Raw genomic sequence first — 12500 nt, 5'->3', positions numbered from 1 at the left:
TGATGGTGCTTGGTGGTGGCAGTGGTGGTGGTGGTCTTGGCAGTGGTGCTCGTGGTTGTTCAGCAGTAGCAGCAGCAGTAGTAGCAGCAGTGGTGTAGCAGTAGTAGCAGTAGTAGCAGTAGTAGCAGTAGTAGAAATAGTAATAGTAGTAATAACAATAGTAATGGCGGTAGTAGTAGTAGTAGTAATAGTAGTAGTAGTAGCGGTCGCAGTAGTACTAGTAATAGTAGTGGTAGTGGTAACAACAACAATAGTCCTACTACTTCTAATATGAATAATACAAATAATAACCATGATAAAAATAACAATAATGATGATGATAATAATAACAATAATAGTAATAATAATAATAATAATAATAATAATAATAATAATAATAATGAAAATAATTATCACTATAATAATAATATTAATAATAATAATAATGATAATGATAATAATAATAATAATAATAATGATAATGGTAAAAAAATAGTAATAATAATAATAATAATAGTAATAATAATAGTAATAATAGTATCAAGATTAAGTAGATTAAGTCGTAGATCAGGACAGGTTAGGTTAGGTTAAGTTAGGTTAGGTTAGGTTAAGCTAGGTTAGGTTAGGTTAGGTTAGATTAGGTAAGAAAGTTAGGTTAGGTTAGGTTAAGTTAGGTTAAGTTAGGTTAGGCTTGGTTATGTGAAAGTTAGGTTAAGTTAATTTGGTTAGGTTAGGTCAGACTGACATCACTTCCCCTCCACACACACACACACACACACACACACACACACACACACACGCCCGGTAGCTCAGTGGTTAGAGCGCTGGCTTCACAAGCCAGAGGACCGGGGTTCGATTCCCCGGCCGGGTGAAGAATCTGATATTTGGGTGTGTCTCCTTTGACGTGTAGCCCCTGTTCACTGTTCACCTAGCAATGAGTAGATACGGGATGTAAATCGAGGAGTTGTGACCTTGTTGTCCCGGTGTGTGGTGTGTGCCTGGTCTCAGGCCTATCCGAAGATCGGAAATAATGAGCTCTGAGCTCGTTCCGTAGGGTAACGTCTGCCTGTCTTGTCAGAGACTGAAGCAGATCAAACAGTGAAACACACCGTGTAGTGTAGTGGTTAGCACGCTCGACTCACAATCGAGAGGCCCGGATTTGAGTCCCGGAAAGCGGCGAGTTAAATGGGCAAGCCTCTTAATGTGTGGCCCGTGTTCATCTAGCATTAAATAGGTACGGGATGTAACTCGAGGGGTTGTGGCCTCGCTTTCCCGGTGTGTGGAGTGTGTTGTCGTCTCAGTCCTACTCGAAGATCGGTCTATGAGCTCTGAGCTCGTTCCGTAATGGGGAATTCTGGCTGGGTGACCAGCAGACGACCGAGGTGAATTACACACACACACACACACACACACACACACACACACACACACACACACACACACACACACACACACACACACACACACACACACACACACACACACACACACACACACAGCACTTGGTTACAAATTCCTGCTCTCTCTCTCTCTCTCTCTCTCTCTCTCTCTCTCTCTCTCTCTCTCTAATTAATGTTATGACGTATTTTAACCCCCACCCTCCCTCTCTCTCTCTTTCTCTCCTTGTATATAAGGAAAGGAGGCCGAGGAGATCCTTCAGAGAGAGAGAGAGAGAGACAGAGATAAAGTGAAGAAGAGCAATAGCAACAACAACAACAACAAAACAAGAACAACAACAACAGCAATGATCCGAAAAAAGGAAATGAAGAGAGAGGAAGAGAGATTGATAGATGGAAAGAGAGAGAGAGAGTGGGACTTTGTCAACCCTACCTGTACTTTGGGCGAGGAAACCAACATGGCGGATATGCTGAAAACATATATATTTGACAAGGGAGAAGGAAAAGGAGGAAGAGGAGGAAGAGAAGGAAGAAGAGGAAGAAAAGTAAGAAGAGGTCAAATTTTGCAGGTAAGACAGACAGACAGACACATACACACACACACACACACACACACACACACACACACACACACGGCCCGGTAGCTCAGTGGTTAGAGCGCTGGCTTCACAAGCCAGAGGACCGGGGTTCGATTCCCCGGCCGGGTGGAGATATTTGGGTGTGTCTCCTTTCACGTGTAGCCCCTGTTCATCTAGCAGTGAGTAGGTACGGGATGTAAATCGAGGAGTTGTGACCTTGTTGTCCCGGTGTGTGGTGTGTGCCTGGTCTCAGACCTATCCCAAGATCGGAAATAATGAGCTCTGAGCTAGTTCCGTAGGGTAACGTCTGGCTGTCTCGTCAGAGACTGCAGCAGATCAAACAGTGAATTACACACAGAGAGAGAGAGAAAGAGAGAGAAAAGGAGAGATGAATTATTGTGTTTCCGAGGTTGTTTTGAGAGCTAGGCGTCCCTAAGGGGTTAATCCCGTCACTGTTTACTTGTTTCTATAAGGTGCCACTAATGATTTTTCATCTTAGCGAGTGTTCGGCACTATTCTCTCGTAGCTCGATTGTTTTTTAATACTATAGAGAACACTGGCCGGGTTCTAAAACAGTATTTTCTAGTTTTCATAATGAAGAACTATTGTCAATCTGTCATCACAAACCCTTAAAAGCCGCGTCACTACAACTACAGCCATTGGAATGTAGAAAACCTATCAATCTGGCACCAAAACCGTGTCAAAACCTATGTCATTTTAATTACAGCTTTTGGAATATAGAAATTTCATCAATTTATTACTAGAACAGTAAAAAAAAAAATGCGTCACTCCAACTTTAGCATTTGCAATGTAGAAATATTGTCAATCTGACACCACAAGCATAAAAACATCCTGAAAAACCCGCGTCACTCTAATGACAGCCTTTGGAAAGTAAAATAATCTTATTAATTTGTCACCACTGCCGTAAAAATACCTTTGTAAAACTTTGTTTAAACTTCGGCCTTTTGTAACGAAGAAATCTTAATCTTTCACCTTAACCATAAAAATATCTTTAAAAACACTCTTTTCTCTCACCATGACTAGATCAAGGGTGCATGCGCAAACTATTCAGCGCTAGGGCGACATAAAAAAAATTAACAATCTTTTAGGGCTACATACTATATTATCCCAAAATCCTTAACCCCTTCAGTATTGTGACACAGTTTTACCATGAGTCTTGAGTATGATTAGACTATTTTATTGACATTGGTAAGGGTTTATGAAGGTCAGAAGATTAATGGTCCAGAATCTTCACTATTTTAATCCCCACATGAGATTTTGAAGCTGTATAAAATCACCTAATAGTAAATTGAATAAATGTGCCATGGTACTGAAGGGGTTAATACATGAAATGAAAAACATCAAAGGCTTCTAAAGGAAAAAAAAAACTTTCTCACACGCATGTGCACACTTGCGGGAAGAAAATGAAATACTCACAATACTATTTGGCGTTGTTTTATCAAAGTGCTCCATGAATTCCTTTTGGCGCGCCGTAGTTTACCCACACCTGAACTAGATGCATGTATGTTCATCTTTCCTTCAAGTGTACACCAACTACTGATTCACACACACACACACACACACACACACACACACACACACACACACACGCACACACACACACGCACACGTACACACACATACGCACAATGCCGAACGCTCACTATGATTACAAACTAGAGAGAGAGAGAGAGAGAGAGAGAGAGAGAGAGAGAGAGAGAGAGAGAGAGAGAGAGAGAGAGAGAGAGAGAGAGAGAGAGAGAGAGAGAGAGAGAGAGAGAGAGAGAGAGAGAGAGAGAGAGAGAGAGAGAGAGAGAGAGAGAGAGAGAGAGAGAGAGAGAGAGAGAGAGAAGATCTTCTTTTTTTCAGAACACTCATCATGATTTAAAATTTTCACAACCAACTTCAAGTCTGATGCAACCATACACAAACAGTCAATCGTAAGTAAATCGTGATGGTAATAGTAGTAGTAGTAGTAGTAGTAGTAGTAGTAGTAGTAGTAGTAGTAGTAGTAGTAGTAGTAGTAGTATTGGTAATGGTTTTTGCAGTAGTTTAGTAGTGAGTTTAGCTACTAAGCATCAGGTGGTAAACAGTTTGGTGGTAGGTTTTCTGGTTTTTAGCAGCAGTGGTGGTGGTGGCAGCAGTGGTAGCAGGTGGTGGTAGGATTCAGTGGTACAATTTTTGCCAGCACCTGGTTAGCAGCAGCAGTGCAGTGTGCAGTGCACCAGCAGTATATGGTGAGGTTTTCAAGGAGCAGTATGTGGCAGTAGTAGCAGTGGTAGCAGTTTTGGTTGTTCACTACTGGTGGTAGCACTGATGGTAATAGTAGTAATAGTAGCAGCAGCAGTGGTAAGCAGCAGTGAGTAGCAGTAGCAGTAGTAGCAGTAGTGCAGTCGTAGTAGTAGTAGTAGTACTAGTAGTAATAGTTGTAGTATTACTAGTAGTAGTAGTACTGATAGTAGTAGTAGTAATAGTAGTAGTAGTGCAGCCTCAGGACCCGCCTAAGCGGAGGTGCTTCTGGCATTTTAACTCTGCTAAGTGGGAGGAACTAAGGCAGTACTATTCTGATTTCCCTTGGGACGATTATTGTTTTCATGTCAGAGATCCTTCTCTTTGTGCCGAGCGCATAACAGAGGTGATTATCTCTGGCATGGAGCTATACATTCCTCATACTTTCTCTAACCCTAAAGCTAAAAAGCCTTGGTTTAACTCTGCTTGTTCTCGTGCTGTCAATGATAGAGGCGGCTCACAAACGGTTCCGTAGCCATCCAACTGCTGAAACTCATGCCCTATATATTTCTGCCCGTAATCATGCCAAATCTATTCTCCAACTTACTAAAAACTCTTTCATCAATAGAAAATGTCAAAGTCTTTCCAATTCTAACTCCTCTCGAGATTTCTGGCATCTAGCCAATAATATCTCTAACAACTTTACTTCTTCGTCTTTCCCTCCTTTACTTCATCCAGATGGCTCTACAGCTGTCTCTTCTTTTCTAAAGCTGAACTCTTCGCTCAAACCTTTGCTACCAACTCAACTTTGGATGATTCTGGGCATATTCCTCCTACTCCTCCACCCTCTGACTACTTCATCCCTAAAATTAAAATTCTTTATAAAGACGTTTTCCTGGCCCTCTCTGGCCTTGATTCTCGGAAGGCTTACGGTCCGGATGGAGTCCCTCCTGTTGTTCTCAAAAACTGTGCTTCCGAACTCGCTCACTGCCTGGTCAAACTCTTTCATCTGTGTCTCTCTACTTCTATTTATCCTTCTTGCTGGAAGTTTGCTCACATTCAACCTGTCCCTAAAAAGGTGACCACTCCAATCCTTCTAACTACCGCCCTATAGCTTTGATTTCCTGCCTTTCTAAAGCCTTTGAGTCTATCCTTAATAGGAAGATAATGAGGCATCTATCAGCTCACAACCTTCTCTCTGATTGCCAGTATGGTTTCCGTAAAGGCAGATCTACTGGTGATCTTCTTACTTTCCTAACTGAATCTTGGTCATCCTCTTTTAGGGACTTCGGTGAAACCTTTGCTGTCGGCCTTGACATATCGAAAGCCTTCGATAGAGTCTGGCACAAATCTTTAATTTCTAAACTACCCTCCTACGGATTCTATCCTTCTCTCTGTACCTTCATCTCCAGTTTCCTTTCCGATCGTTCTATTGCTGCTGTAGTAGACGGTCACTGTTCTTCCCTAAAACTATCAACAGTGGTGTTCCACAGGGTTCTGTCCTATCACCCACTCTCTTTCTATTATTCATCAATGATCTCCTAAATCTGACTCAATGCCCTATCCACTCCTATGCTGATGATACCACCTGCATTATTCAACAGCGTTCAACAGACGCCCAACCCAACAACAATTAAATGACTCAAGGCGAGATGCTATAGGACGCCTAACTTCTGATCTTTCACTTGTTTCTGATTGGGGCAGAGAAAACCTGGTTTTGTTCAATGCCTCAAAACTCAATTTCTACAACTATCTACTCGACATAACCTTCCAGACAACTATCCTCTCTTCTTCAATAACACTCAACTTCCCTCTCCTCTACATTAAACACACTCGGTCTATCCTTCACTAAAAATCTAAACTGGAAATTTCACATCTCTACTCTTGCTAAATCAGCTTCCAAGAAGTTAGGTGTCCTATGGCGTCTTCGTCCATTTTCTCTCCCTCCCAGCTGCTTGCTCTGTACAGGGCCTTATCCGCCCGTGTATGGAGTATGGCTCTCATGTCTGGGGGATCCACACACAGCTTTACTAAACAAGGTGGAATCTAAAGCTTTTCGTCTTATCAACTCTTCTCCTCTAACTGACTGTCTTGATTCTTTAAGTCACCGCCGCAATGTTGCATCTTTATCTGTCTTCTACCGCTGTTTTCATGCTGTCTGCTCTTCTGAACTTGCTAACTGCATGCCTTCCCCTCCTGCGGCCTCGCTGCACAAGACTCTCTACTTCTTCTCATCCCTATTCTGTCCATCTTCCTAATGCAAGAGTTAACCAGTATCTTCACTCCTTCATTCCCTACACTGGTAAACTCTGGAACTCTCTACCTGTGTCTGTATTTCCACCTGCCTATGACTTAAACTCTTTCAAAAGAGGAGTGTCAAGACACCTCTTACGTTAACTGGACCCTCCTTTTAGATTTTTTGGTTTTTTCTCTTTCTCCTACTTTCCTCTTAACAGGGCCTGGCAACCAGCGGGATTTTTTTTTCCAACACTTTGTTTTCCCTTGGCCAGTGCCCTTGTAATGTAAAAAAAAAAAAAAAAAAAAAATTAGTAGTAGTAGTACCAGTAGTAATAGTAGCAGTAGTAGTAGTAGTAGTTATGGTTGTAGTATTACTGGTAGTAGCAGTAGTAGCAGTAGTAGCAGTACAGTAGTAGTAGTAGTAGTAGCAGTGGTAGTAGCAATAGTAGTAGTAGTAGTAGTAGTAGTAGTGGTAGCAGTAACAGTGGTAGCAGCAGTTAGTAGTGGCAGTAGTAGTAGCAGTGGCAGCAGCAGTAGCAGTAGCAGTGGTAGCAGTAGCAGTAGTAGTCTAGTAGCAGTAGTAGTAGCAGCAGTAGTAGTAATAGCAGTAACAGCAGTAGTAGTAGTAGTAGTAGCAGTAGTAGTAGCAGTAGCAGTAGTAGTAGTAGTAGTAGTAGTAGCAGTAGTAGTTACGGTAATGTGTTTCTTTTAATTTTGTACAATTTTGTAGGTGGACCATCTTACCAACAACAACAACAACAACAACAACAACAACAACAACAACAACTACAACCACAACTGCAAAATACTTCTGACTACTACTACAACTACAGCAACTACCACCATCCTCAACAACCAGGACTGCTCCAACAAGAACAACCGCAAGACGCTGCAAACTACAGCTACTACTATTACCAACAACAACAACCACAACTTCAGGACACTTGCGACAACTACTACAACTACAACTACCACCATCCCAAACAGGAAGACACATCTAACGACTACTGCCACCACCACCACCACCACCAAACAACAACAACAACAACAACAACAACAACACCAACAGCAACAACAACAACAACTACAGTACTTGTCAATTGATAATGAAACAGGTTAGAGAGAGAGAGAGAGAGAGAGAGAGAGAGAGAGAGAGAGAGAGAGAGAGAGAGAGAGAGAGAGAGAGAGAGAGAGAGAGAGAGAGAGAGAGAGAGAGAGAGAGAGAGAGAGAGAACAGAGAGAGAGATTAAAGAAGAATATTAGAGAATAGATAGAGAGAGAGAGAGAGAGAGAGAGAGAGAGAGAGAGAGAGAGAGAGAGAGAGAGAGATTTCAAAATTCTCTCTCTACACACACACACACACACACACACACACACACACACACACACACACACACACACACACACACACACACACACACACACACACACACACACACACACACACACACACACACACACACACACACACACACACTCTCTCTCTCTCTCTCTCTCAATTACTTTTCATATATCAACAGAAGAAGAAGAAGAAGAAGAAGAAGAAGAAGAAGAAGAAGAAGAAGAAGAAGAGGCGAGAGGAGCAGCAGCAGCAGCAGTAGCAGGAAGAGGAGGAGGAGGAGGAGGAAGAGGGAGAAGAAGAAGAATTGGAGGAGGAGGAGAAGGAAGAGGAGGAGGAGAGCAGGAAGTTCCTCTCTCCGCTGTTGTGCAAGAATGTGTGGAAACTCTTAAGAATTATCCTGGAATCTTTGACCGTATAGCAACAGCCACTAGGAGAAAACGTGAGAGAGAGAGAGAGAGAGAGAGAGAGAGAGAGAGAGAGAGAGAGAGAGAGAGAGAGAGAGAGAGAGAGAGAGAGAGAGAGAGAGAGAGAGAGAGAGAGAGATTCATAACCTTTATTCGCAAAAAAATATACATAGGTTGTGAAAAAGAGATTTATGAGCACTTTTATTCATAGAGAGAGAGAGAGAGAGAGAGAGAGAGAGAGAGAGAGAGAGAGAGAGAGAGATTCATAACTTTTATTCACAAAAATATACATAACATAAATAATAGGATAACAAAGGACCACCAGGGCCCATCTAGGTTATCCTGTATCAGTCGCACAGCGACCTCGTCATCAGTACTTAAAGATACACTTACAAGTACACAATACATAATATACTAATTCTAAATATTTGGCCCATTAACAGGGCTAAGTCCTGCAGCAAATTCCTCTACAATCTGTGATCCCCATACATGGGGATCATGTCTTGTTTAACTATAGTAAATTTCTTATAAAACTATCATGCAGCGCTATACATAATTATAAATCTAATAAATTTAAGTGCTTATCTAATATGTTTTTAAACATTGTCAAACTAGTGCTATTTACAACCCTCTCTGGCAATGCATTCCAGAAGTCTACCACCCTATGACTAAAGAAATATTTTCTTATATCTAACCTGCAGCCTTGCTTTCTAATCTTCCTGCCATGATTTCTAGTCCTACTTCCCTCCTCTAAGGTAAAGAAAGATCTCACATCTATGTAGTTTGTATCTGAGAACATTTTAAATAACTCTATCATATCCTCTTATACATCTCCTCTCAAATGAAAACATGTTTAATTCCTTTAATCTATCTCTATACTCCAGGCGCTTTAATGCTGGTATCATCCTAGTTGCTCTTCTCTGAACTGCTTCTAACATGTTGATATCCTGCCTATAGTGGGGTGACCAGGCCTGTATGCAATACTCTAAATGGGGCCTAACATAGGAATTATATAAGCTACGCACCACTTCCTTACTTTTATAACTAACATTTCTATTTATAAAACCCAGGATCCTATTTGCCCTATTTCTTGCTTCTAAACATTGCTTTGAAAATTTCATAGTCCTGTCTATCACTACTCCTAAATCCTTTCCTTCCTCTACTGCCTCTAGCCAACATCCCTCCATCTCATAGCTAAAGTTTGTGTTGTCTTTACCTAAATGCATAACCTGACACTTTTAGAATTAAACTCCATCTGCCACCTGTCTGCCCATGCTATCAGCCTGTCCAGGTCTCGTTGTATTCTGTAATTGTCCTTTTCACCCTGTACTGCACATGCTATCTTAGTATCATCTGCAAACTTTGATACTTTGCTACTAATTCCTATATCTAAATCGTTAATGTACACCAAGAAAAGAAGAGGTCCTAGCACTGATCCTTGGGGTATCCCACTAACCACTTCCTTCCACTCAGACATTGCCCCATTTAATACTACTCTCTGTTTCCTATCAGAAAGCCATTCACTAATCCAATCAACTAACCTACCCCCTATCCCATATAATCTCAATTTGTACACTAGCCTCCTATGCGGTACCTTATCAAACGCCTTGCTAAGATCTAGATATATAACATCTATGCTATTTCCATCATATAACTCCTTGGTAATATAATCTAAGATATCGAGCAAATTTGTAAGACAGGACCTCCCTGATCTAAAGCCATGTTGGGTATCTCTAATTAATCTATTCTCATTTAAATGCTCCCAAATACTACCCTTAATGATTTTCTCTAGTATCTTACATACTATACCTTTTTTAATTATTGGTATAACATTAGCTAACTTCCAGTCCTGAGGTATCTCAGCAAACCTAAGTGATCTTTCAAAGATTAACTTAAGTGCATCAGAAATACTGTCTACACCCTCCCTAAGTACTCTGGCATGTAGCTCATCAGGACCACTAGCTTTCCTATAGTCTAGTTCAAGAATAAATTTCCTTATAATTCCCGGTTTTATATCAATATTTTCTAAAGCTCTTAAACTACTCTTCGCACTGTTTGTAACAGGATTTCCTATTCTTTCCCTAGTAAATACTGAAGAAAATTGTTCATTCAATAATTCTGCTATGTCTTCATTTTGATCCACTACTACACCATCTTTTCTGAGTGGTCCAATCCTATCCTTATTTCTTTTATCACTGACCTTGTAATAACTATATAATTTTTTGGGATCTTTACTCCCAGCTCTAGCTAGTTTTATCTCTGCTTGCCTTTTACTTTTTTTTTATAACCTTACTCAAATCATCCCTGACCTGTCTGTACCTAATCAAATCTGCAACTCTCTATATGCCCTCTTCTTCTCACTGATCTGTCTACCTATCTCGTAATAATAATGGCTTCCTGTTTCTCTGCCTTATATCTTTGTAAGGGATACACTGCATCACTATACCCTTTACTACAACCTTAAAAATATCCCACATCTCCTGTGCAGTTTTATTTAAAAAACTATCTTCCCAGTTTACCTCTCCTAATAACTGACGTAACCTACCATAATTGCCTTTCTGATAGTTTGGGACTCTAGTCTTATTCATTATATTATCCCTACTGGAATTAATGATAAATCTAATTATATGATGGTCACTGTTTGCTAAAGTCTCTCCTACCTCAACTTCCTTTAAACAATGCTCAATATTTGTTAGTACTATGTCTAAAACCTTCCTCCCCCTAGTAGGTTTATCTACCATCTGCACTAAATAGTTATCCTGAAAACTTTCCATAAACTTATTTTCACTAGCATCTCCTACCATCCTCTCCCAGTTTACTGACTTAAGATTAAAATCCCTAAGATAATTGTCTGACTAGTACACCCCTATTTATCTCATCTACCATAAGGTTGTCTACATCTGCTGACTGGTTAGGTGGTCTATAAAAGCTCCTACTCTAATAACCTTACTTTTGTTTACTCTAACATCCAGCCATAAGGACTCTACTCTGTTATCTACCTTAATACCATTAACCTGACTGGAAATGAAGGATTTTTTACATAAATAACTACTCCTCCACCTATCCTACCAATTCTCTGGTGTAAATACATAATGTATCCATCTACTTCATATTCTTTCCTATTTTCCTAAACTTTTCCTCATTTACCCATGCCTCTGTGACACATACAACATCTAAGTCCTCCTCAACTATATAACTAGATAACTCGTCCTTCTTGTTCCTAAGACTCCTGGCATTTACATAAAAACATTTAAGTCCTGCTACCTTCCTAGATGCTGTCTCCTTATTTGGAATCCTAATCTTATTCTCTCCTATTTGCACCTGGAAATCTTTCCTAATCTTTTCACTATCTCTGTTTATCCTATCTAATTTATGTCTAACATCTTTCTTCTGGAATGCATTTGCTACCTCACCCCTACACTCCATCCCAACTCCCCTCCAGACATCCACTCAGCACATCCACACCCTTCCTACTCAGATGCACACCATCCCTAGCATACAAATCCTTCGCCCATAGAACCTATCCCATACATCCACAAAGCTGACACCCACATCCTTACACATCCCTTTTACCCAATCATTCACACCAATGGCTCTAGACAACCATTCCTGCTAACATACACACGAGGCAAGATTCCTGACACTACACACCTCCTACCACTCTCCCTTATCTTGCCTAACATTTCCCGAAATCTTGCCACTAACTCCTCCGACCCACCTGCTCTGACATCGTTCCCACCTACGTGCAAAACTACTACACCCTCCCTCTCCATCCCCCCAACTCTCTTCTGCACCTCCTCACTCACTGCCTTCACACCTGCACCAGGCATACACACGTTCGTCCTCCTATCCCTGTCTTTCCCACAGAGTGTGCTATCTAAGTACCTAACATGAGAGTCACTCACCACACACACCTGAGGTGTGCTAGGCACAACCCTCCTCCTCCTCTTCTCTACCCCCCTTCTCTCTCCTTTCACTCACCACAACCACTTCATTCACTCCACTCCCTAACCCCTTCAACAAACCGAACCTATTGTCACACTCAACAGATTTAGTCCTATCCTCCCTAACTGCCTCCGCTTTCCTTCCCTTTGCAACCTGCCATCTCTGGCTCACCTGCTCCCTCTTCCCCACTGTGCTCTTCCCGACAGAGGGCCAAGCCACCCTGTCGCCCTCAGAAGGTTCAACCTTCGGCCTAACACTGATCTCCTACCTAATTTTTTCCAGTGCCTCCCCAAGCCTCTTAACCTCCTCCTTCAACTCAAAGATGAGAACTTCGTTCGCACTTTTCCCCTCACTTAGCTTTCTGATTTCCTCTCGCAATTCTCAGTGC

At 41.3% G+C, this 12500-nt stretch overlaps 1 non-coding gene across 1 annotated transcript; it reads left to right on the top strand.

Annotated features, from left to right (window-relative positions):
* Positions 1–777: 777 nt before the first annotated feature.
* Trnav-cac lies at positions 778–851 on the top strand. Its single transcript has one exon. It is a non-coding gene; the product is annotated as a tRNA-Val (tRNA).
* The last annotated feature ends 11649 nt before the right edge of the window (positions 852–12500 follow it).

Source organism: Portunus trituberculatus, chromosome 46 (genome assembly GCF_017591435.1).
Source record: "Portunus trituberculatus isolate SZX2019 chromosome 46, ASM1759143v1, whole genome shotgun sequence".
In the NCBI taxonomy this organism is placed as follows: domain Eukaryota; kingdom Metazoa; phylum Arthropoda; class Malacostraca; order Decapoda; family Portunidae; genus Portunus; species Portunus trituberculatus.
This window is presented reverse-complemented; position numbering and strand designations above follow the sequence as displayed.